Here is a 26,613-nt window from a genome sequence, read left to right as displayed (position 1 = left end):
CACAACACATATTTTCCTGTTTTAGTGTCAACAGAGCAGAACAGAACAGAATAGAAAACAGAACAGAACAGAATTCTGTATTGGCCAAGTGTGATTGGACACACAAGGAATTTATCTCTGGGGCATAACCTCTCAATGTACATGCAAACAACAATGAAGTGATAAATCATAGATCATAAGATACATTCATAAGTCATAAGATACAAACGACAATTGATAAATCATAATATACCAATAGGAGAAGGTAGTAGGAAAGATGAGAGGCGAGAAAGAGAAGGACATGAGAAAGATAAGAAGGTGACAAGGATTATAGCAATAGATTCTATGACATGGGTAAATATATTGAGGCATAAGACTGCTGTGGGAGTTAGGTGTTTAGCAGAGGTGTTTAATTATGATTAGGAACAGACTCCTATGCTTCGCCCTTCCCCATGACAGTGTTTGTGGCTTTGTGAGTGCTGTTCAATACTTCATTCTTGAAGAAAAGAGTGATTCAGCAAGATACAAAAATGTTGTCCCCTATAATATTTGGGGTGGCAATCTCTTAATGGCCAAAGTAGACCCAATTTTGTTTTATAGGATGAATGGGGCAATGAGGGCAGAACAAGAATCAACCTTTTTTCTCCCTATATTTGGGGATCATCCCCTTTATCTTTTTAAATGATAGACATAATTTTGTGCTGATATCGCTCGGAGGTCTTTTCTCTTTTTGCTTTGTTTCCCATCTCACATGTTGTTCTGGGACTTCAAGGCGCCCACCTCAATTTAAACAAAGGGTTTCAATTCCCTATTAATTCCTGCACGTGCCATCCAATGCTATTTTTTTTCTTTTACGCCGATTTGTGGATAAAATGCACAAATCATCCATCAGGTATGTGGTAGCCTCCCTGAGAGTTTAAATTTGAAATTTCTCAGCCCAAGTGGCTTCACAAGATTGTTACAAAAGAAAAAAAAAGAGAGGAGGAAATAGAAAAATCTACCTATGCTGTTTTGAACTTCCAGAAGGGATTTTTAAAAATGTAACAAATGGATGAGAACAGAGGCAGAAGGGAGGAATATTATTCTTCCTTTCTCAAAAAATGGAAGAGAAATATTGGATTAATAGATAATATTGGGAGCAGGTAAAATGATGAGGAAAAGTGTATACATATTAACCGTGTTTTCATCATTCCCAGTTTGTCTTTGGCCTTGTTTAAATTCTGTGCTAAAGCATGCTATGGTTATTTTGGTTTTCTGACATCATGATGTATGAAGCCAGCCATTATCATTTCAAAACCAGAGTTTATTGCCTGGTGGCATGTGTAAACCAGATCATTGTATCTTATTCCTGGCTAATGCAAACCATGATGTGAATCCAGCCACAAACCTCTCCTTAGCTTTTCCTTAAAATCTTATCCTAGAAGAGGTCTTCTCGTCAAATAAAATTACGACTGCTAAATATTAGGAGACTTCCTGATTTTCCAGCATGTGTTATTTTTCAGAATGTCTACATGTATATAGAGAATGTATATATCTCTTTTCTATTTTTGGGGTGGATATATAAGGCATCCAATTTTTGCATGTATTAAAAATATTTGTATACTTTCAGCAAGGTCTGTTACCTGCCTATCCTTGGATGAGCATAGGAGGTCCATCACATTATTTTGGCCCTTTGCCTTGTACATTTACCATTGACTTGCCACCCTACCATCCCCCAAAGTCTGCACTTGCTGTCTTTTTCTACTATTCATTTAAATAGTGTGGTACAAATGGCGTCCTCTGATCAACCACATTGGGAGTGGGAGTGCTGGGGTTTGGTTCCTATTGAATCCAGCAAGATAGGTAGCAAAAGGTTAATTCTCACCCAATTAGTGAGTTGTGAATAGCTAGGAACAAAATGCCAATTATCTTGGTGGCAGATGGGTTCATGCTTCAACTCTTAGAAGCAAGGTAGACTTGCCATGTCAAAGCAAAAAGCAAGTATGGAAGGTTTCAGCACCTGGGAGAGCTCCTGGAGGAAAAACGTTGTTGTCCTAAAGTTTCCAAAATTTGATTTTTTGCAAGCCAACACAGGGAGGGTCAGTACCATTGATGTTTACAAAAGAAACATCTCACTTTTTGTTTAATGGTGAACTCTTATTGAACAGTAAAATTGTGATACAGATATACATGGGGGAAAAAACACCGAATGTAATAGGAGGGGAAATCGCTCTCTTTTACTCCCTTAATGTAAAACTAGAACCTATCCTATTCCCCCTCCCCACCCCCAAAACAAAATAGCTGTGCAAAAGAGCAAAGTGGACGCATCAGTTCATAGGGATTATCTCTCTGGTGGGCTTTCCCCCCTTCTCCTTGTATGTAACCATGGCATTATGCCCATGTATCACACTGTGTGTAATGAAACTCTGCCTTATTGTCTCCTGCACAGAGGCTGTGTGGCATTCTGCGGCGGCGATCAAGACAATGTGCTCTTCGGCAGGAGCAGTCACGACAACGGATGGAGGGCCATGGCGCATCTCTCTCTCTGGCTTAATTCCCTTGCCCTACTTCTTCCTCTTCAGTGCGCCTCTCCCCTCCTCAAACTCATCCGAGCTGTGTGGTACCCTCAGAGGATGAGCACAGAAGGAGGCAACGTTGCACAAGAGAAAGAGAGAGAGAGAGAGAGAGAGAAGAGGCAGGGGAGAGAAGAAGCAGGGAAGAAGGACCACTCCCTCCCTGGAAAGACCTTCACTCCTTCAGTTCACCCCATTCGATGCCAGGAAGCCATTTTGACGGAGTCACATGCCGTTTGTAAGATGGCCGCATTGACATGAGGTAGGTTGCCACGGTGGCTGAATTTGTTACCGTGCAACTCCCTCTGAGCCCGCCCTCTCCTTTTTCCACCCCTCCCCCCATCTTGCTAATTAACAACCCAAAGGCAGAACAATAGGGCCAAGCTGGCACGTCCCAATTTTCCTGGTGCCCCTCCTTCTTTCAGGAAGAAAAAAAAAAACACCAACGCCTGTTCATTCTATTAATTGCACAAGACATGCTTCCCAGCTCGTCTTTGCGATGCGTTTTGTGCCATGCCTGAGCTACCCATTCTGGGATCCAAAGTGAGGGTGTAGAAAGAATATTTCTTTTTTGGGGCTGGGGGGGCGGGGTGGGGGTGGGGGAGGAAGGGAACCAATGGGAGGCTATGAGGGAGTGGAGCAGGAAGAAATGCCCTTTGTTTGCCTAAATCATGCAAACGAGGACGACAAGAGAACCCCAGCCGCTAATGAGATTTAAATAAAGGAAATTAAATAAATGGGAATGATATACAGTCCCAAAAACGAAATCCCATCAGAGAGGTGGCCAACGTTAGCTTTTGACATTTTTGGCCAGAGGGTGGGGGGAACCACGAACAATCTTGTAACACTAGAATTTTCTTTTTTCTGAAATATTTATTAAAACACTTCCCACCTCAATGATGCACAAACACACACGCATGCACACACACACATACACATGTTCATGTACACAAACACACACATATGAAATGCAATCTCTTGTATGAAATAGTATCGTACATATTATTGGATATATTACTTTCTTCACAAGATTGCGTGGGCAACGTAGAAACCCACCTGTTCCTTTGTTCGGCTTTTACAAAGGCCCACCCTATTTGTGTTTTATTTATGTATCATTTCCACCCTCATCCTTCTCCACATTAAGATATTCAGGGTGGCAGGCAGCAACCCCCCCCCAACAACAACAAAAAAACCAAATAAACATTGCGGTGTTTGTAAGAATATCACTGGATCAGGGGGGAAAAAGTGCCAATATAGCAGCTCATTACTTCAGCGTGAATCAAAATTGCATTGCTATTATTCCAAACGCTTCATCTGTTTTTTTCTTCCTAAAGAGAAGGAATTCTCTTGATGACAAAAGGATAATTATTTGTTCTGCCTTTCAACCATAGAAAAGTCCATTTTCAGCTTGGTTTCTTCCTGCGGTGGATACCTTAAAATCAATAACCAAAGACAGACAGAAAAACTGCTAAAAATCGCAGATTTACTGGGAAACAGAAGGGGATGACACCGTCTCAAATTCCTTAGTACAGAGGGAACATTAATAAGCATGGGGTTAGGAAATCCAATATTTGTTGTTGTTGTTGTTGTTTTAAAAAAGTTTACTTTGGGAAGCATCATTTGGCCTCTTAGCAGTGTTGAAAAATACCCTAAAATGTGAGTACATTGGCATGCAAACTTCACCAACGCTTTCTCTAATTATACAATAAATTCTCTGAATATCACCCCATTTTCTAAAGACAAACATCAATGCAGTTTTGAAAGATTTTTAAACTCCTTGAATGTTGCAGAATCCCTCACATTTTTTAAATAAAAGTTAAATACAGGTAGTCATCACTTTATGGCCCCAACAGAGCCCAATTTTTAGGTCACTAAGTGAAACACATGTCAAGTGAGTTTTGTCCCATTTTGCAACATTTCTTGCCCCAATTGCTAAGTGAACCACTGCAGTTGTTAATTTAGTGACACGGTCATTAAGTGAATCTGGCTTGTCAGAAGGTCGTCAAAGGAGGGAACTCACGTGACCCCGGGACGGTGCAATTCTCCAACACTCGCAATTGTGGAAAACGGTCATAAATCCCTTTTCTCAGCATCCCTGTTGGTATCTTTGAATGAACTGAACTTTGAACTAAATGAACTGTCACATGTCGAGGACTACCTGTAATGGCATGATTGTAAGAGGTGGTTTTTAGATGCTGTTCTGTTCCAGCAGAAGGGAAGGATGAGGGGTGTTTTATGGGAAATGGAGATGATGCTTTAGGGAGAAACTGCACTGTTCAGGCAATTGTTCATTGTTCAGGAGCATTTTTATTTCTGGCCAGATTCTGGCCAGAAAATCAGCTGGCCAGATTTTCATATAAAGCCACTCTGGACCTAACAGCATTGGTGTTTTGAGCTGTGTTTGATCAAGGAGGAGAAGGGAGTTGTGTAGGGAAACTCACCACGTGACTTTTATCCTAAACCAGTAGGATCCTATCCAAATGCTTTTGGTATTGAAAGAACCATTTTAGAGCGATTATGAACTCACTCCCCCTCCCCAAATTGACAGGTTTTTGAAAGGCACCAGAGGCTTGGTTTGAGGTTTTTTGCCTTTTTGTTTTGCATTAAATCGTTCCCCCCCCTTCTCCTTTCTGGTGATATGGCATTCAGAGAAAATCACTTTTAATAAGATCAGCATTCCAAATCCTCCTGTATACAGAAGCTGTATTGACTATGTTCTCCACCTTGAATTATTTGTAACATATAACAAAGGTGGGATATAAATAAGAAAATAAACTAACTAACTAAGTAGGTAGGTAGGTCGATATGTAGGTAGGTAAATCAACTCATGTTCTTGCCATCATGCTCATTCTATAATAGTTTGACCAGTCTGGTTCTGCAAATTGGCACAAATAATGACCTAGCCAATATCCAAGTTTGGAACAATTCTAGAGAAGGAGAGAGGAAGAGGTCCAATTTGCTTCATGATAATTTGTTTTACTTGCATAAAATGGGTCCTTCGCGCACTTTTATCTTCGAGCATATTCACCTACAATGCTGTCTAGTCCTTGGATAAATATGGATTTACTTAAAGCATCTTTCCTAAGCCTTAAAAACAACAACAATTATTTTTAAAATAATATTCTGAGCTGCTTGCTATGCAGGAGCAAATTTAAATTACTGAGCTACAGCACCTGCAGTAGTGTCATTCAGCGTTTGCTTTTTTGGGTGGGGTGGGGGGTTGGGGGGGGTCTCTAAGGATTGAAATGTAGCGATATGTGGAAGCAATATTTGTAGCTGAGGGTTTTCCAATTGTGGGGCCCTTGCTGCTTTCTGAGCGTGGTGGTTTTCTTGCAGATGCTTCATCCCCAAACTAAGTCACACCGTCAGTGCTCTGATGAGGTTACCTAGATTGGTAACGAAATGTCTGCATAGTAATAGCTATTGCTATTGCTAAAACCATTACGCTCAAGGACGCCTCAAGATCTGGAAGATTACAAGTCATCTCCTTACAATCAAAAGTGGTGTTCTGCCGGTTCGCACCGGTTCAGCGAACCAGTAATGTTGGCACCGTGAGGCTCCGCCCACCCATCTTGACGTCATCATGGACCTTCTGCGCATGTGTGCACGCCCCCACTACCGAAGATAAGAAGATAAGGCAGCCCTTGAAGAGTATTCGGAGACTTCAACTCATCCAGAACACAGCCGCGCGAGCGATTGTGGGTGCATCTCGGTACACCCACGTTACACCTATCCTCCGCGAGCTGCACTGGTTACCGATCAGTCTCCGGATATGCTTCAAGGTGCTAGTCGTAACTTATAAAGCCCTTCATGGTATTGGATCTGGGTACTTGAGAGACCGCCTGCTGCCAATTACCTCCCACAGACCCATTAGATCTCACAAGGTTGGCCTCCTCCGGGTGCCATCTACCAGCCAATGCCATCTGGCTATTACCCGGGGAAGGGACTTCTCTGTGGCAGCTCCGGCCCTCTGGAATGAACTCCCCGCAGGGATTCGGACCCTCACCTCTCTCCAGGCCTTCCGAAAAGCCATCAAAACCTGGCTTTGCCGGCAGGCCTGGGGGTGATGAGTTCCCTCCCCTCTCGACATGTATGGTTGTGCGACTGTTGCTTACTTTTATTATTTGTATTTTGTTTTTTATGTTCCCCTTTTCCCCCCTTGAATTGTTCGCCGCCCTGAATCCTCCCGGAGAAGGGCGGCATACAAATAATAAAATGCTATTCTATTCTATTCTATTCATGCCTGCTTACAATCATTGGTGCAGAGAGCAGTGACCAGGATGGCAGGAGGTGCAGGGTGGCAATATTTGACCGGACCAAATCCTCTGTTCATGATTGGCACACCCAATTCTCCAATGAGTTGCTGGTTAAGGAGACTATTGCTCCAAAGAGTTGGAAAACACAACTAGAGAGTTGTAGCTCTTTCCTTTTCTTTTAAAGCGGGGGGGGGGGGGAGTTTAGCAAGGAAAATAAAGTATTTTAAAAAGAACAGAAACAGGATGATTAAAGACTAGAATTTGTGTGCCCAGGGGAAGTTCTCTTAGTCTGATGGAGTCCCGTGATGACAATGTCTCTGTTGATCTGGCCAATCTCTTAGGCTGAACTACAACCAGTTCGGTCACCTATTAAACTAGACCCCCCCCATTTACCTAATAGCAGTATAGGTTGACCAAATCTAAGAAATGAGTAAATTCAGAAACCGTAGTTATGTTAACCCGAGGTACCCTTGTTGTGTGAATGTGTAGAAAGGATGGTATTTAGGCTATTCTAGGAAGAGTATTTATAGAGATTGGTTAAGGGGGAGTGGGGTGGATAAACCAGAGCAGAAGATTAGCCAAGCTGCAACATAGCTCCAAATTGATCACTAAGCTTTTCAGAGACTTCATTTAAACAATTGCTACAAATGCTTCAAATGGCCAGCTTAAATTAAATTGTTGCTCAGAGTTTCCCTTTGGCTGTGTTTCACCCCCACCCCATGTTGACTGGACTGCCCATCTGAAATCCATGTTTTGATTCTCTCCCTCTCTCCCTCTCTCCCTCTCTCCCTCTCTCCCTCTCTCCCTCTCTCCCTCTCTTTCTTTCTCTCTTTCTCCTCCTCCCTCCTCCTCCTCCTTCTCTTTCTTTTGCAAGATAGAATAGAACAGAATATAATTTTTATTGGCCAAGTGTCATTGGACACACAAGGAATTTGTCTTTGGTGCAGATGCTCTCAGTGTACAGAAAGAAAAATAAAATAGAATGCATCCATCAAGAATCATTAGAATAGAATAGAATAGAATAGAATAGAATAGAATTGAATTGAATTTTTTATTGGCCAAGTGTGATTGGACACACAAGGAATTTGTCTTTGGTGCATATGCTCTCAGTGGACATAAAGAAAAATAAAATAGACTACATTCATCAAGAATCATAAGATACAACACTTACTGATAGATCAATAGCATATATAACTGTGGTAGATTTAAAAAAGTGGGGGTTGTCATTATAAATGGGTAAGCTGCCCCAATAAGCTGTTGTACAGGCTGGTTGTAAAATGGTAAGGGAATAAACGCAATGTAAATAGTGTTGGTTTTTGGTTTTTGGCTTTGGGTGGTGGTGGCGGAGGAGGAAATCCATTTCAGCGAGGCCTCTATCCTCTTAAGGAGAGCTGCCAGTGTAATGGAGCTGGCAGTTAGCAGATGTGGCAGCTTTTTTAACTGATCAATCTGCTTTTAGAAGAATGCTTCTCCACACAATAGATGTTTATCTGCCCTCCTGTTCCCTTCCCTTCCTCCTCCTTTTCTCGGCTCCCTTCTGTTCCTTGAGGTGTGTCATAGATTAAAAATCACATTATCGGTAGGCAGGCAGGCGGGGGGGGGGGGCTTAGGGGGTTTGTGTGCTGATGGGTGGCAGTGGTTGGGTGGATCGGGGGTGGGGGGAAACAGAACAGGAGTTTGCCTGGCCTGTAGCCCAAGCATGCCATTGGAGCCGCACTGTGTCAGAAGCAGAGTGTGTCCAGATGGGGCGAAAGCATCTCCAAATCCTTATCACAGGAATATTCCTCTCTTGAACATTACCAGAGACCTCGGTGCAATGAATTTTCATGATCCTACCTAATCTCCGTTGTATTGGATAAAAATATATCCGTCCAAGCAGAAACTGTTGAAGCCTCCCTTGTCTTCCCTCCCTGAATATGAGAGCTGGGATCTCAGAAAGCTATACAGAGATAGTGGATGTATATGCAGTCACATTATAATCAGAGGGGGGGAAGGAGGGAGAGAGAGGGAAGGAGGGGAAGAGGGAGAGAGGGGGAAGAGGGAGGGAAAGAAAGGGAAGGAGGGAAAGAGGGCTGGAGGGAGGGAAAGTGGGAGAGAGGGAGAAGAGAGAGAGACAGAGAGAGAGACAGAGAGAGACAGAGAGAGAGACAGAGAGACAGAGAGACAGAGAGACAGAGAGAGACAGATAGAGAGACAGACAGACAGACAGACAGACAGACAGACAGACAGAGGGAAAGTCAGAGACAGAGGCAGAGAGAGGGAGAGAGAGAAATTGTATTTACCTGTGATCCAGCATATGCACAATAGATTGATGGGGGAAATATACATTCAAAGCTGGTCAGGAATTCAAAGAGGGCTGGAGATCCTGATTCCTTTTGGTATTGAGCCAAAATGGAGGAAAAACCTGTTCCTGTCAATCTGAAAAGCTAAGAAAGAGGGAAAATGTACATGGACGAAATAATTTTTTCCTTCCTTTGAAATGAAAGAGTAAGAAAATGTGAATTTTTGGGGGGGAGGGGGGCAGGGGGGGGAACATGACCCGAGAATTTCTAGAATGGCACAACTGGGTTAGTCTGTTGTAACAAACACAACCAGGAGTTTGCAGGTGGGATAGAGTTTTTACAAAGGATGCTTTTGATGGCTCAGGCATGAGGATCTTAAATTGGTAAGCCCCAAGCATATGGGCAGAGAGATTGGTGAAATGAATAGAAGTTAAAATGGGATAGGTTGGGTGCATCCATTTGTGTATGTTTGTGTATAGCGGTGGGGCTTTTGAGTGTCCTGTCCCTGGACAGCTAAACCTATGTTGGAAAAGAGGGCTTGGGACAAAATTTAACCCACTAATAAACATTATCATTGTATCCTTGCTGCTCCCACTTGCACTCTTTGTTCAGCTGAGCCCCTTCCTACTATGGACCAGGGAGTGATGCAACTGTCACTATGTAATATTTAAGGTATAATGGGAAGTAATCTCCCATGATCTCAGCACAGTTTCTGGAAGCACCAAGAATTGTGTCCTAACACCTTGTTTGAATTCCTACGGATGGGAAATGCGGTCGACAAGCTGTGCTTTGTGTACATTTGTCTCCATCCTTGCGACAGAACAGTATGGTTTTCCACTCCCTTTGTGATCATGTGCATTGAGAGTACATGTTCAATATGGAATTTATCCTCTTAGTATTTGCATTGTACCCTGTGGGAAGCGGTGATGAAAAGAAATAAAGATGGGAGCAATTGAAGTCTCATCCAATGTAAGAATATTTGTAGCTCGAGGTTGAATTGTCCTTGGTGTTGTTGGTTTTCATACAGATGTTTCATTATCAAACAAGGTAACATCTGTGTCAGAAGGAGCAAACCCCCAGTCACTTCTAGCACTGATGATATAAACTTGGTTTGGTGATGAAATGTCTGAAAGGAAGCCACCAAGCTCAGGGAACATCAAATGCCTCATACACCCCCTTTTAAAATGAATGGCATATGTCCCATCTTAACATTTTAAACTCCCCACAGCTACCCTTATAAGGATTCAAAATTCCTTTCCCCCATTAGATTGTCCTGTTTCTCAGCCTGGGTGAAGGTCTGTACTAGATCTTTAAGGCTGAGATTCAATCATGCTACAGTAAACAACAAAAAAGAGGGATGCGGTAGCTCAGTGGCTAAGACGCTGAGCTTGTCGATCAGAAAGGTCAGCGGTTCAGCGGTTCGAATCCCTAGCGCCGTGTAACGGATTGAGCTCTCGTTACTTGTCCCAGCTTCTGCCAACCTAGCAGTTCGAAAGCACGTAAAAAATGCAAGTAGAAAAATAGGAGCCACTTTTGGTGGGAAGGTAACAGCGTTCTGTGGTCCTTTGGCATTTAGTCATGCCGGCCACATGATCAGGGAGACGTCTTCGGACAGCGCTGGCTCTTCGGCTTTGAAACGGAGATGAGCACCGCCCTCTAGAGTCGGGAACGACTAGCGCATATGTTTTACCTTTACCTTTAAACAACAAAAAAGTGAGAAAAGATATTAATCCACGGGAAGTGGTATTTCAATTTTTAATCATGCGCTTTGGACTACCTGTCTAATACTTTTGCTGTGTAACGACAAAGGAGAAGTACAAAGACGGGGCAGGGAGACAGCCCCCATCTCCTTCGTGCTCTCTTTCCATGGATTTGGAATGCAGATTGTGTTCTATATAGAGCTGGGCTGTAGCTGTTTAAACCTGGGACATATGGCTACCATCAGGCCGGGCTCAATATGGCTTTGTCTGCCGAGCAAAAGCAGTGAAAGTGAACCAAATTGGGCTGTTCTCGCGTGGACCGGGGGGGGGGGGAGAGACCAGGGGGGGCCAGGGGGGGAGAGAGATACAGGAGCTGGCTCTCAGCCAACCCTGGCTTCAGCCAGCTTTTGTTTCCTGCTTGTAGGACCATGCTTGGCAATCCATGATTTCGGATTTAGGTCTCGGGATTTTCTTCGTTGCCCTCTGTTTCCCTGATTTTGCTTTATTATTATTATTATTTTTTAAAGGGGGCAGGTTTAGCTTTGGCCTCGTGCCAGCATGGATTTTCTTGGGTGCTGTGATGCATGGCTGTGACTGCTGGGGGCTATCCAGCAAATGACAAAAGCCAAAATGAGAGGCCCAGAAATGCAGGCTTAGGCACGTGTGTGAGGACCTACAGGGAAGAGATGCCAAGACATAAATGGTCGGTGACGGACACGGATTTTGTGCATGAGTATTTGCGGGGAGGCCGGATCAGTCACGAGCCCATGGATCTTGACTGACATAAGTGGCTAGTGGAAAAACCACTATCATGCATTGCCTGCCCCAAATCCATCCATCCTCCTTCATTCACTCCTGAATAAGATGGGGATATTATTTGAGCCCTGAGGCATGACTAGTTTGATGAAAAGAAGGACTAGGGGAGACATGATAGCAGTGTTCCAGTGTCTCAGGGGCTGCCCCAAAGAAGAGGGAGTCAAGCGATGGGTGGAAACTCATCAAGGAGAGAAGCAACTTGGAACTGAGGAGAAATTTCCTGGCATTTAGAACAATTAATCAGTGGAACAACTTGCTTCCAGAAGTTGTGGGGGCTCCATCACTAGTTGTTTTTAAGAAGATGTTGGATAGCCATTTGTCTGAAATGCTATAGGGTTTCCTGCCTACCTAAGCAGGGGGTTAGATTAGAAGACCTCCAAGGTTCAGGGGTTGGTTGCTACCAGCATTACTGCTGGTTCAGCACGCAAAACCAAAAATCAAGATGGTGCCACTGACAATAGAACTGGTTCAAGTGCGTGGGTGACTGAGTTACTACCTACATGGCCAAACCAGTCTGAACTGGTAGGAACCCACCTCTGCCAAGGTCTCTTCCAACTCTCTATTCTATTCTATTCTATTCTATTCTATTCTATTCTATTCTATTCTATTCTATTCTATTCTATGTTCTATTCCCTTCCATTCTCTGTTCTATTCTATTCTATTCCATTCCATTCCTTCTCTATTCTATTCTATTCTATTCTATGCCTTCCATTCTCTATTCTATTCTATTCCATTCCATTCCCTATCCCATTCCATTCCATTCTATTTTATTCTATTCCATTCTGGATTCTATTCTATTCCCTTCCATTCTGGATTCTATTCTATTCCCTTCCCTTCCATTTCATTCTATTCTATTCTATTCTATTCTATTCTATTCTATTCTATTCTATTCTATTCTATTCTATTCTATTCCATTCTCTATTCTATTCTATTCCATTCCATTCCATATTCCATTCTATTCTATTCTGTGTTCTATTCCATTCCATTCTATTCCATTCCATTCTATTCAGATCAGTATTTGGAAGGGTTCAGATAGTGTTAAATCACAACTACGTTTTGACTTAGTTATGATACAAAAAATATCGCAATTGTAGCAAGAGCATAATAAACAGTCTGTAGGTTAGTCTACGATGAATTTAGCCAACTGTGGCTTACCTTACTTAAGAAATAAAGATCGGACATGGTAGGTAACGTAGCCATTGTGGTTTACAATGATGAATAGTTGGAGCTTGTCAAGATGGTTAAAGTAAACCATGGCTTATCTGATGGCTACCCTGACTTAGTGCTGGAAAATATTTGAGCCTATTTAATTTGTTGAGGTGCAACAGGCTACCCTTTTGAAAGGACAGCACATTGTGAGAGAACATTTTTCTCCTCACTGTGAGATTCTGCGAGGGCTTCCCAAAATTCTGTTTCATGGAGCACATGATATATGGAACACATTATACAAAATGTGAGGAAGGTTGCTAATCCTTGATTAATATAAACAAGAATCCTAATTATTTTTATCATAGACCTTTATCCACAGCTGTTGCTCATAAGGGCAGAATGGAATTGAGGCATCTGCTTTTAGTTGGCCCATTAGAGAAATTCTCTCTGCCAGTTACCAAAATAGAAACCAGGCTTTCATGGTTCAAGGTAGTGTGTCTATGAATACAATTGTTAATGGAATGGAATGGAATAGAATAGAGTAGAGTAGAATAGAATAGAATAGAATAGAAAAGAAAAGAATGTAGAGTAGAGTAGAATAGAATGTAGAGTAGAGTAGAGTAGAGTAGAGTAGAATAGAATAGAATAGAATAGAATGTAGAGTAGAGTAGAGTAGAGTAGAGTAGAATAGAATAGAATAGAATAGAATAGAATAGAATAGAATTCTTTATTGGCTGAGTGTGATTAGACACACAAGGAATTTGTCTTTGGTGCTTAGCCTCTCAGTGTACATAAGGATAATAAAATACATTCATCAAGAATAAAAAGATACAACACTTAGTGATAGTCAAAGTTCCTAATAAGTTATCAAATCGTACAAGGAAACAAACACTAGGAAGGATACTAAGAAGGAAGAGAAGAATGATAGTAATACAGTCTTAGTAAATTATTTGGCAGCATTGTGGGAATTATTTGTTTAGCAGAGCGATGGCATTCGGGAAAAAACTGTCCTTGTGTCTAGTTATTCTGGTGTGCAGTGCCTTATAGCATCATTCTGAAGATAGAAGTTGAAACAATTTATGTCTAGGATGTGAGGATATATAGATATGTAGGGAACAGATGAACTTATATCCCAACTGAGTCAGAACTGAAGAAGCTTCTTGGATGAAAAGCAGAACATTTTCAAGGGACAAAACCAAGAACGTCCTTTTGAAAAAAGCACCAATTATGACCTGGATGACTGAGAATCTCCATAGACAGATGAACTAATGGCGGTATGGCCCTCAATTTTGCTGGAACGCTTAAAGCATCTTACTGATTGGTTTGGCATAAAGGTGCTGAACTTCTGTTGTCCACTTAATTTTCCAGCAGCTTGAGAAAGTCTTCAGAATTTTTCTAAAGTCAAGGTTTGTTTTCTTTTTGAAAGTGGATGGTTCCTGGTGTTGGTGGTACTACGTTCTATCTGTTCTGACCCAGGCTTCCTTAGAAAGCAAGAAGCAAAGTTGTGATCCCTGCAAGACCTTTTTTATTTACACAACTGTGAATTCCTTTCATTCACAGTCAGCCAGGCTTAGCAAACAGTCTTTCAGAGGAATGTTTATCCACACGAACCTTATCTCGTTTGGAGAACTGCCAGATAACTAGTTTTCAAATGCAAGACAAGGCAACACTTGGCACAGAGTCTCTTAAAGTCACAAACAGAACTTTCCACTCTTGAACCAACCAAATGAATGAATTGTTTCCTGCAAAAGCCCACTCCCCATTCACTCCTCTTTTGTTTCCTACGGGATGGGCCAATCACCTCCAAGCGTGTGATTTTACTCCCAAGTCAACCCTGCTTTCTTAGTTATTCTTGTCTTCTGTCAGCTCTGCGCATGCGCACACTGGGAACAGGCTCCAGCTGTTCTGCCTCAGTGCTGTCTAACTCCTTCTCTGCCTCTGATGCAGAGCCCTCGTCTGAGCTTTCCTCAACCCCCCCAGGACTGGCCCATGTTTCTCTCCAACCTCCTCACTGACTATCTCCTTCAGCTTCCTGACTGCTCACATTTGCCAGTCTGAAAAGAGATAGTTTGAGGTAGTTTGTCTCCTGATACATTCCCTTCGGAGATGATTGTGCAAAGCATAGCAGGAGAGTCACAATCATTCCTGGCCCTCTGATTGCTTAAATACAATGTAGGAAACCTACTTGTCATCTCCTGTCACCCAAATGTTCCTCCTCTTTGAAAGAAAAACTATTTGTTATTTCAGCAAATTGAACAAGAGTTGGGAGGAAAAATAATAATTCAGGAACACGATTTTGTTAGGTACTAAAACAGATGCTTGTCAAATGTCTATGGAGATTCTCAGTCATCCAGGTCATGGTTGTCCCAAAGGTGCTTTTTGAAGAGGCAACTGGACTTTCTGGGTTTTTTTTGAAGACATTTTGCTTCTCATCCATGAAGCTTCTTCAGCTCTGAGCTTCTTTGATGAGAAGCAAAACATCTTTAGAGCAAAACCAGAAAGTCCAAGTTCCTCTTCAAAAAGCACCTTTGGGACAAATGCTTGTCAAGTGTTCCTTAGGAGAATAGGACCAATGGATCATTCTTGTTATTGTAACCAAGAGCCAAGGTGGCGCAGTGGTTAGGGTGCAGTACTGCAGGCCACTTCAGCTGACTGTTATCTGCAGTTCAGCGGTTCTAATCTCACCGGCTCAAGGTTGACTCAGCCTTCCATCCTTCTGAGGTGGGTAAAATGAGGACCCAGACTGTGGGGGCGATATGCTGACTCTGTAAACCGCTTAGAGAGGGCTGAAAGCCCTATGAAGCGGTATATAAGTCTAACTGCTATTGCTATTGCTATTGTATCCAACTTTTGCCAGCACTGGATAATAGCAATAGCACTTGAACTTATATACCGCTTCACAGTGCTTTACAGCCCCCTCTAAGCCATTTACAGAGTCAGCCTCTTGCCCCCAACAATCTGGGTCCTCCTTTTACCCACCATGGAAAGATGGAAGGCTGAGTCAACCTTGAGCCTGGTGAGATTCAAACTGCCAAATTGCAGTCAGCCGGCAGTCAGCAGAAGTAGCCTGCAGTACTGCACTCTAACCACTGCGCCACCAAGGCTCATAAGCTGCAACAGCCTTCCCAACGTGCTGATGTCCGGATACATTATCCCCTTATCCCTACCCACTGGGAGGGCACTAGGTTAAAAGAAGACCCTAATGCGATTTCCTTTAGGAACTTACTGTAACATTGCAAAAATCCAGCAGTTGTGATTTGCCACTTCAGGTGGTTAATACAGATGGACAGGGATTATTGTTCAGAGAAGATTTAGCCTCAGGATTTGAAGATTTCTTGCTGCTTGCTGCAGTTGAGTAGCCTTGTTATGAAATGAGAGGGGAAGCAGCCTAGATTTTTTTTTTTAGAAATGTCAGAGGTGATCAATAGCCAGGTGGGAACATGGTAGGAAGCAGTTAGGGATTGCAGAAGCTTTCACCTGCCAGAGTTAATTCCTCCGGATGGATGACTGGAACCTGACTGATACATTTTCTATCTTTCCTAATTCTGATACGGTTAAAGACCACCAGTTCATAACTCCAGGAAAGGTCTGAGTGAAGGTCTTTCTTGGAAACAGCAGCTCCTACTCAGTGGCGGCCTTCAAAAATTTTAGCGGTGGCCATGGGTGGGCATGGTCATGGTGGGCGTGGCCTAGTTATCCCACTGCACCATAGCAGGGGGGGCATTTTTGCCCCCCGGGCTCCGGAGGCTTTCCTAAAGCCTCTGGGAAGGTGAAAACGACCTTCCCAGGCTCCAGAGGCCCCCTGGAGGCCGAAAATAGGCCTGTTTCCAGCCTCTGTACAGTGCCCTGCACTTACCTGTATCCAAAATGGGCTGCATGGGGACTCCTGGGAGGGGTAGGTGGGACGGGTCCAGACAAGAGTGGGATTTGGAGGTTGTCTGAAATGCACAGAATCTGAGCTAGAGATTCTCCCGAACCCTCTACGAACCCCCAGCAGCCCACCCCTGATAGACTTTGTTCAAAGAAATTGTTCAAACCTGGATTGATTATCTTTGGGTTACTAAAGGAAGCACAATTTTCTCAAGTCACCTTAAATAATCAACCATGGCTATAGAACCTCAGTAAGGATAGCTACCAAAGATAGATCTTTTTCTTTCGTATTTGGAGACTTCTTACAGCTGAGTTCCGTAAAGGATTCTGAATCAAAGTTCTGTCCTATATCTAACACACAAATCGCTTGTGTACCAGGAGGAAGGAAGGAAGGAAGGAAGAGGAAAGAAAGAAAGGAATGAAAGAAAGATGAGAGGGAAGGGAGGGAGGGAAAGAAAAAAGAAAGAAAGAAAAGAGAAAGAAAAAAGTGGGAAGGAGAGAGGGAGGGAGGAAGGCTGAAGCCAGATTGCTATAACTCTCACTTGTCTGTATTCCAACCAGTGGTGGGTTTCAAAAATTGTTCGAACCTACTCTGTGGGTGTGGCCTCCTTTGTGGGAGTGGCTTGCTGCCCATGTGACCGTATGGGAGTGGCTTGCCGCCCATGTGATCGGATATGAAGATGCTGATGACACTTGTCAGAACCACCTTAAATTACCTCACACACAGCCCTGGCATGCATAAGAATATGATGTAAACTTGTTTTTTAAAAGGCATCTTTGGTTTGCGTTAAAACAACTTCAACACACGCAATGTTCTGATTGCACCACAAATGCAGTAGTCATCCTTACCTTTCACAGAGGCACTGAGGTTTATAAATATGAGCATGATAGTGTAGAATAATCATATCCAAGGACCAGTGGTGGGTTTCAAAAAAATTTGGAACCTCTTCTGTAGGTGTGGCCTGCTTTCCAGGTCCACTGGTGGAACCTCTTCTAACCAGTTCAGTAGATTTGACTAACCGGTTCTACCAAATAGGTGCGAACTGGTAGGAACCCTGTTCTGATTCCAAGGTAGACAGAATTTTAAAAATAAGATTTCACAGATATTCAGTTTAATTTTTGTCTCTGGTGATCTATCATGGCTTCTACAAGAGGAGCTGACAGAGGAAAGATCGAAGTACTGGTTGCTATGAAGTTTCTGATGTCTGTATAATATTTCGCATGTATTCTATATGTGACTGGTAGATAATAAAATTCCAGAATGTAATGGGAGGTTTTTGTATATTAAGGAAGTCACATTTTGTAAGCATCATAACATAGTTCCATGGCATGTACCTGTTAACCTATGCACGTAGTACTACCCTATTTCCCTGAAAATAAGACCTCCCTGGATAATAAGCCCCATCGGGCTTTTGAACGCATGCGCTAAAATAAGCCCTCCCCCGAAAATATTGCAACACAGCAGCAGCCATGAGGTGACCAGGCTCGCTGCCTCCTGCAACTCAAAAATAATAACACCTCCCCGAAAATAAGGCCAAGCGCTTATTTTGGGGGGGGGAGTGTCAAAAGAAAATAAGACCCTGTCTTATTTTTGGGGAAACACGGTATTTATTGGGGAAATTATCATTTTTGGATGTCCCTGGTCCATGCCTCCATTCTTGCTGTTGATGTTTGTCTGTATGCTTAGTTCTGCCTCCTGCTCTAAAGGAGAGAGATTGGCAGGCAAAATTTAGGTAGGGAAATAATCAGAAAAAAGAACTACTCGGATTCAGTTTTGTTTCCTGCTTGCTGACTTATTTCACAGAACAGAGAGAGGCCAATTCACTGCATTTCAAAGGAGCCCGATCTTCATTGGAAGGTTATTAGGAGCTCTTCAAAGAGAGGGTAAGAAAAAGAAAATAAGATGGCTTACATCGTGTTGTTGGGCTCATCCCTTTAACTCACCGTTGACTACTAGAACTGGCCGAGTTTCTTTAAAGTCTCAGAGGGGGGGAAATCTTCTATATTATTGTTCCCTGATCCTTTGGACTTAGGAGTGAACAGCTACAAGGCACATTTTTAAAAGAAGAAGAAGAAAATAGCTGAGGATTACTATGGGTCATCCAAAACACCGTGAAATGGCTGGGTTGGGATTTCCATATCTTGCATTTTGTGTGTGGTTTGGTACATTTGTAGACACATGCAGGGGAGGGCTGCTACGGGTTCGTCTAGGTTCGGGAGAACCCATAGCAAACGTTATGGCTGGTTTGGAAAACCTTCAAATAGCAACCCCTGGCTGGCCACGCCCACCTAGGAGTCTCCATGCAGCCTGTTGTGGATGTGAGGTAAGTGCAGGGCCTGTGTGGAGGCTCAGGGAGGGGAAGAAATGGGCCTCCTGGAAGTTCCAGAAGGCTGGAAATGGATCCATTTCTGGCCTCTGGAGGGCCTCTGGAGCCCGGGGACGCAATTTTCGCCCTCCTGGAGGCTCGAGGAAAGCCTCCTGAGCAGTGATGGGTTGCAGGCAGTATGTCCCGGTACAGGCGTACCGGAGTCTGCCCGGAGCACTGGGTACCATTCCGGTATAGTGCTTATGGTGCTCTGAGTTATGGTGCTCTGAGGACCCACCCACCCACCTGAGCGCCTTACCTGTACTTGAAGCCTTTGGCGCTTCCGCGCATGTGCATGGCATGTACGGCTCCTGCGCTCTGCTCCACTGAGCAGCTGGAGTGTTGCAGAGGTGTCGCAGACAGGTATGATGCATGCGCGTGCTGTGCGCACGTGTGGCCGCGCCGTGCGTGTCCATGTGGGCAATGCTGGGCCTGTTCCAACCATACCGGTTGGAACGGGATCCAGAACCCACTACTGCTCCAGAGCCTGGGGAAGGTGACAACGTCCTCTCCCTGCTATGGTGCAGGAGGCCAACAAGGCCATGGCCACGCCCATCCAGCAACCGAGCAGAGAACCCATTTCCGAAATTTTGGAAGCCCACCCTTGGGCACAAGGACATATTTCCCACCTTTGCTTCTAATGGGAAAATCATCTGGCCTTTGGGTGGTGACTAACAAACCTTGTTTTAACTGGAGATTGACCTGCAAGGTCCCAGATTTGCTTTTCCAAAAGTCAACTGTACTGGGGACGGGGACTTGGAAATGTTTCCACTTCTTCTCATCCAAGAAACTTCTTAAGTTCTTTCATTTGTTTTCAAGGAAAACAAAACCAAAGAAGGTCCCGTTGCCTTTTGGAAAAGCATCTTTGGGACCAAACATGACCTGGATGGCTGAGAATCTCCATAAACCATTGACCTCCATGGTCTTCTGCATGAGAAACATTGGTTTTAGCAACGATTCTCCACCACTGCCAATCTTAGCAAAATATCAGAATTGGAAGGGATCCTTGGTGGTCTTCTAGTGCAATCCCCTATTCAGGGAGAAAACCCTACACCACTTCAGACAAATGGTTATCCAATCTCTCCTTAAGAACTTCCAGTGTTGGAGCATTCACAACTTCTGGAGGCAAGTTCTTCCACTGATTAATTGTTCTCACTGTCAAGAAATTTCTCCTTAGTTCTAGATTGCTTTTCTCCTTGATTAGTTTCCACCCATTGCTTCTTGTTCTGCCTTCTGGTGCTTTGGGGAACAGCTTGATTCCCTCTTCTTCCAGTGTAATGTGTAGCTGTAAATCAGGGGTGAAATCCAGCAGCTTCTAACAGGTTCTGGAGAACCAATAGCGGAAATTTTGAGTAGTTCGGAGAACCGGCCAATGCCACCTCTAGCTGGCCCCAGAGTGGGATGGGAATGAAGATTTTGCAGTATCCTTCCCCTGCAATGCCCACCAAGCCAAACCACACCACACCACGCCCACCAAGCCACGCCCACAGAACCAGAAGTAGAAAAATTGAATTTCACTACTGCTGCAAATGTATTGGCTATATTGAAAGGAGATTTTGAAGTCACCTTTTGTGTGACGTCTAGATTCATTTCAATTCCTTTCTAGATTGCCTTGCTGAAAAAGGCAAAAAAGAAGCCTCAACACAGAGGAACAAAAAAGAGCCAGGATCTGCATAATTCCTTATGCTAATTTATAATGCAGATTTAATTGTAAATGTAATTACTGCATACAGAAGCCCATATCATGTACTTGGTAGAAAATGAACCCATCACCTATCTGCCTGCTCAGCCTTTATTTTGAGAGCTAACTGAGGGGCAACTTTAGACTTCCAACTACACAACCTTCTTGTGGTCTTTGCGTTGGACACAAAATGGGCAGCCCTTTAAATTGATCTGATTTGCACAGAAATATCAGATGTATCAGGGATGCGGTGGCTAAGACGCTGAGCTTGTCAATCAGAAAGGTGGTTTGAATCCCTAGTGCCTCGTAACGGAGTGAGCTCCCTTTACTTGTCCCAACTTCTGCCAACCTAGCAGTTCAAAAGCACATAAAAATGCAAGTAGAAAAATAGGAACCACCTTTGGTGGGAAGGTCACCTTTGGTGTTTAGTCATGCCAGCCACATGATCACGGAGACGTCTTCGGACAGCGCTGGCTCTTCGGCTTTGAAATGGAGATGAGCATCACCCCCTAGAGTCGGGAATGACTAGCACATATGTGTAAGGGGAACCTTTACCTTTTCCTATCAGATATATCAACTCCAGACTCCCTGGGTACCAAATTGGAGGGAAAAGATGGCCAGATTGGACTCCAAGTAACTTTCATGCAGTGTTTGTGAGGAGACTATGGAAGGGCTGAGCCACTATTTTTCTGGGATTCTGTGTTACATCTCAGTCTAGCTTACAGCCCTGAAGTTCCATGGATGTGCCCCACACAAACACTAAACTAGTCTGCTTGTGGGAATGGGAAAATCAGACTAGTACTCCCCTTGCTTGAGGAGCAAATGCTGGCTTTAGGGGTAAACTGGTCTTTTACATTTGAAACATGGAAGCAACTTGTTCTTGGGTTCCGATTGGGTTTCAATCAAGCATATAATTTTGCAGAATAATGGATGGAAACTGAACAAGGAGAGATTCAACCTGGAAATAAGGAGAAATTTTCTGACAATGGGAACCATGAAGCAATGTAACAGCATGCCTTCAGAAGTGGTGGGAGCTTCATCATTGGAGGCTTTCAAGAAGAGACTGGACTGCCATCTGTCAGAAATGGTGTAGGGTCTCCTGCTTGGGTGGGTGGTGGTGGACTAGATGACCTACAAGGTCCCTCCCAACTCTGTTAATCTGTTGGTACTCTTAGGATTCCTTGAGTTGTCCAAATCATCTCTTTGGGGCAGCTTGGTGGTAGACGGGAAGGACTCTCATCTACCAAGGCAACAAAATAGAGAAAAGACTCGGATAGAAATAAATAAGGCAGGTTTTTATATAACTACAATTCTGGTTCTTCTTGTGAGAGAAACTTCCCCTTCAATTATACTCACTACATCCCAGCCCAATTTGGAGAGTGGAACAGACCAAATGAATTTTTTTAAAAAAATGGGACCAACAAGAACCAGGAGAGCGAGTAATTCCTCCGTTTGATGGCTTAGGAGAGAATCCTAACAGGCCATCTTTTGGCAATCTGTTCTGTTTCCTTCTCTGCCTTCCCACACCTCTTTACAGAAGCTCTTTGTCTGGATGAGCCTATGTCTGGGGCAAGGAAATTTGCATGCGGACTAAAACTTTATCCTTCTGCTTAGCCGAGGCCCGACATCCTCCAGACAACATTCCCAGAGCGACATTCCCAGAACAACGGCTGGTCTGCGAGCCAGGAGTAGCCAGGCCACTGTACTATGTGAAGCCTATCAGCTCCGTATTTTATGGGCATGTTCCTTTCATGGGGGAAGTGGGGTGGGCTTCTTCTCACCCTCCCCCCCACCTTCCCAGAATTGGCCCTGTAATTTATTAGCTGAAAGGGGGAATGGATAAAAACCACAAAGGCACCTCAACATCTTTTTCTCTCTCTCTGTCTGTCTCTCTCTCTCTCTCTCCCTCCCTTCCTCCCATGGCCTCCTCTCCCTTGCCCCAGAAGAAAAGCCTGCAGCTCCAGATAAGTCATACATCAGCCCTTACTTCGCTCCTTTCTTCTGTCTCAGCAAAATCTATCAGATTCCGCCCAAGGCAAACTGCCCTCATTTGCTTTGCAAGGCTGAGATTTAAGCAAATGTTATTTTAGCAGTGCCAGACCCAGCCTAGAGCTTTCCTTGGCTTGTGTGTTTCTCTGTCTGTCTCTCTCTTATCTCTCTTCTCTCTCTCTCCCTCCCTCTCTCTCTGTCTCTCTCTTCTCTGTCTCTCTCTTTTATCTCTCTATCTCTGTTGCACAATTGCAAATCCCAGTTTCTTGTTTCGTTTGTCTTTTTCTATTTCATTTCACCGGTTCGAACTTGGTCATTTATAGCAACCTGATCAATAGGAATACGCAAATCCTTCAAAGCGTGAAATGCTTGAACTGTTTTTCAAATATTATAAACTTAGGATGGGGAAAATTCCATATTTCAGGTTTTGGGGTCGTCCCCCCTCCCCGCAAGTTCCAAGTAAACTAAAGAGCTTTTGTTTCCCTTGTTTCAAGTTTTCCAACATCAAGTGTCTCTCTTTAACAAAATTAAAGATAAGATAAGATTGGGGGGCTGTTTAAAAGTGAATCCCCCCCCCTTGAAAAGGCTAATGGAAGCTGCCATTTAGAAACTGTGATTTGTAGAAATATTATTATTATTTTAGATTGGAGGCGGAGACTGGGATTGAGTGTTTGTGTTTCTGTTTGCATATGTGCGATTATAAATGAATCGCTATTTATAAATGCGGTGAGTTTCCATGCAACAATTCTAATTTTATATGGTGGGGAGGGTTGAGACAATGGAAGGAGGGCTGTAGGATCACTTAGTTTTCATCATCTCTTGTTCTCCATTCATAATTTTATAGGTCATTTCACACACGGAGACATATGTATGTATGTATGCATGGATGCAATTTTTCATGGAATACTTCAAAAGGAATACAAAAGAGAAGCTGATTTTTCAAAAAGGACCTTTAAATTAAATGGTTATAAGGAGACATCTAAGGTATATTGTATGGTTCGGTGGCTCAGTGGCTAAGACGCTGAGCTTGTCGGTCAGAAAGGTCAGCAGTTCGGCGGTTCAAATCCTTAGTACCACGTAACGGAGTGAGCTCCCGTTACTCGTCCCAGCTTCTGCCAACCTAACAGTTCGAATGCATGTAAAAATGCAAGTAGAAAAATAGGAACCACCTTTGGTGGGAAGGTAACAGCGTCCCGTGTGGCTTTGGCGTTTAATCATGTCAGCCACATGGCCACGGAGACATCTTCGGACAGTGCTGGCTCTTTGGCTTTGAAATGTCAAAAATGGATGTGATGATGTCCGGGCGAGTGGGCAGAGCCTGCTACCGAGCATGCCTGCAAAGGTAAGCGAACAGTGAGGGGGGGAAATCCACTGTGCCACATAATTTAGGTTAGCTAGAAAGCAGGAAATCCTGCTTTCTAGCTAATATAAATCGAGTGTCACAGCTGAACGTCAGAAATACCGGTTAGCCCAAACCAGTAGCATTATTTTTACTACTGATTCGGGCAAACTGGTAGCTTTTTTTACTACCGGTTTGGGCAAACCAGTAGCATTTAGCCCCTGGGATGCTGCCATGGTTGTAGGTGTGAAAAATGGTCATAAGTCACTTTTTTCCCAGTGCTGTTATAACTTTGAATGATAGCTAAGTAAACTATTGTTAAGTTGTGGGCTACCTGTATTGTCCGTAGCTGGGACTTCCCTCCCACATGTGTTCTCCCTATGAACATTTTAGTCCAGCCGACCTGGTCTCCTAATCTTTCCATGAATACAATACATCCATATAGTTTCCTTTGAAGGAAGCGGTTTGACACTGGAGATTAATTTGCTTGTTTAGATCTACAATTTAGGGCTTTCTTGGTGGATTCTGTCCCACGTACCGTGTTTCCCCGAAAATAAGACAGGGCCTTATTTTCTTTTGACCCCCGAAGTAAGCGCTTGGCCTTATTTTCGGGGAGGTCTTATTATTTTGGAGGTGCAGGAGGCCCCTTAACCTTGGCCCACGGATCAGCTGATCCAGAGAGGGCCGGAAGTTCTGTCTCAGTTTCTGGCACACTCTTGCCAGCCCTAGCGTCCCTGGGCCTGTCGCTCTTTTTTGTGACCGCCACTAAGGGAAGGGGCATGGTAGCAAGGGTTTGCAGGAGCAGCCTCCATGAGGCCGTTTTGTGTGGATGGCAGGTGCATGTGGGGTGCATGGAGCATGTTCCCCTCCTTCCTCCCCAGGAAATGGCGGGACGACTGTTCATTTGTTTAAATATGTTAGGGGAGGGCTTATTTTAGTGCATACACTCAAAAGCCAGATTGGGTTTATTATTTGAGGAGGTCTTGTTTTGGAGGAAACAGGGTACCAGCTTCAACTCTGCTGAACTTTTTGGGATTAGCCAGCCTAGATGTATCCACTTGCCTGACTTCTAAAAGACTTGTGAAATATGTAGATGTTGGTTACGACAGAAGAGTAGAGCTTTAAGTCCAGTCCATCACAACTCAAGTATGGCACATCCCCTTGACTTTCATGGCATAGCAATAGCAGTTAGACTTATATGCCGCTTCATAGGGCTTTCAACCCTTTCTAAGCGGTTTACAGAGTCAGCATATCGCCCCCAACAATCCGGGTCCTCATTTCACCCACCTCGGAAGGGTGGAAGGCTGAGTCAACCTTGAGCCGGTGAGATTAGAACCGCTGAACTGCAGATAACAGTCAGCTGAAGTGGCCTGCAGTACTGCACCCTAACCACTGCGCCACCTCGGCATGGACTTACTACAAACCTGTAGAGTCCAACCCCATTTCTGACCGATGGCAGTCCAGTCTCTTCTCAAAAGCTTCCAGTGATGAAGCTCCTACAACTTCCGAAGGAAACTTCTGCTCCATTGTTTGATTGTTCTTACTGTCAGGAAATTTCTCCTTATTTGCAGGTTGACACTCTCATTGATCAGTTTCCATCCATTAATCCTTGTCTGGCCTTCAGGTGCTTTAAAAAATAGACACCCCCTCCTCTCTGTGGCAGCCCCTCAAAGACTTCTATCATGTCTCCCCTGGTCCTGCTCTTCACTAGACTAGACATACCCACTTCCTGCAACTATTCTGTATATGTTTTAGCCTCCTCATCTTGGTTGCTCTTCTCTGCATTCTTTCTAGAGTCTCAATATCTTTTTTTATAGTGTAGTGACCAAAATTGGATGCAGATCACTTAGGTGAGCCAGGTTTGTGCACTTGGTAGTTAGAGTCCCCCTGTGAGAAAGATGGGCGCTTTAAAAAAATTATGATAAATAAGTAAATAAGGATAAAATAAAGAGCCCTGGAATAATGGGAGAGAGGACATTTGGAGAATAGAAAAGACTAGAATAGAGTAGGGTAGAGTAGAGTAGAACAGAACAGAACAGAATAAGAGAGTTGGAAGGGGCCTTGGAGGTCTTCTAGTCCAGCCCCCTGCTTAGGCAGGAAACCCTACACCACTTCAGACAAATGGTTATCCAAATAAGGAAAGCCATCCAGCAAGCACCCTGCACATTTATTTGTTTATATTTTTACCATGTTGGTATGCTGTCCACTTGGTGTGATAAATGAACATCAAGAACGAAGTGTGCGCTGAGCAAAGACAAGCTACAGCGCATGGCATAGAAACAGGAATAGCTAAGGGGGGGGGAGAGAGAAATAACATTAATAAAAACTCCCCTTCTTAGACTCCCCCAAAGTTTGATCAGTTGTCAAGGCTTAGTAACTACAGAAGGGTTTGCCATCTCTCCCCCCCCCCGCCGCCCCTAGCTGTGATTGTTCAATTACAGTTCTTTGTGTACAGAAGTAGCATCCGTCTGACAAGCAGATGCTGAGTACAGCAATTATGAGATGGATCCGACCACCCTACTACCCTGTTTGCAGGCTTCAGTGAACTTCTAGCTGCATTTTCGATGAAGTGGACATTTACACTGATCCGGGAAAACAGTTCAATCTACTGGTTGAGAGAAACCCCCCAAGGCC

The 26,613-nt window shown here is 43.7% G+C and overlaps 1 long non-coding RNA gene across 1 annotated transcript in view; it reads left to right on the top strand.

Annotated features, from left to right (window-relative positions):
* The window catches only part of LOC148048470 (uncharacterized), a 71,023-nt gene that overhangs the window by 24,566 nt on the left and 19,844 nt on the right, over window positions 1-26,613 (top strand). Inside the window, exon 2 of the long non-coding RNA XR_015695426.1 lies at window positions 2,408-2,793. This is a non-coding gene — a long non-coding RNA (uncharacterized LOC148048470). The remainder of the gene's footprint in view (window positions 1-2,407; window positions 2,794-26,613) is intronic.

The sequence above is a fragment of the Thamnophis sirtalis genome, unplaced genomic scaffold (genome assembly GCF_051295495.1).
Source record: "Thamnophis sirtalis isolate CommonGarterSnake01/CBP01778 unplaced genomic scaffold, rThaSir2_p1.2 scaffold_2, whole genome shotgun sequence".
Taxonomy (NCBI): domain Eukaryota; kingdom Metazoa; phylum Chordata; class Lepidosauria; order Squamata; family Natricidae; genus Thamnophis; species Thamnophis sirtalis.
Note: the sequence above shows the minus strand (reverse complement) of the source record. Positions and strands in the feature narration are given on the sequence as shown.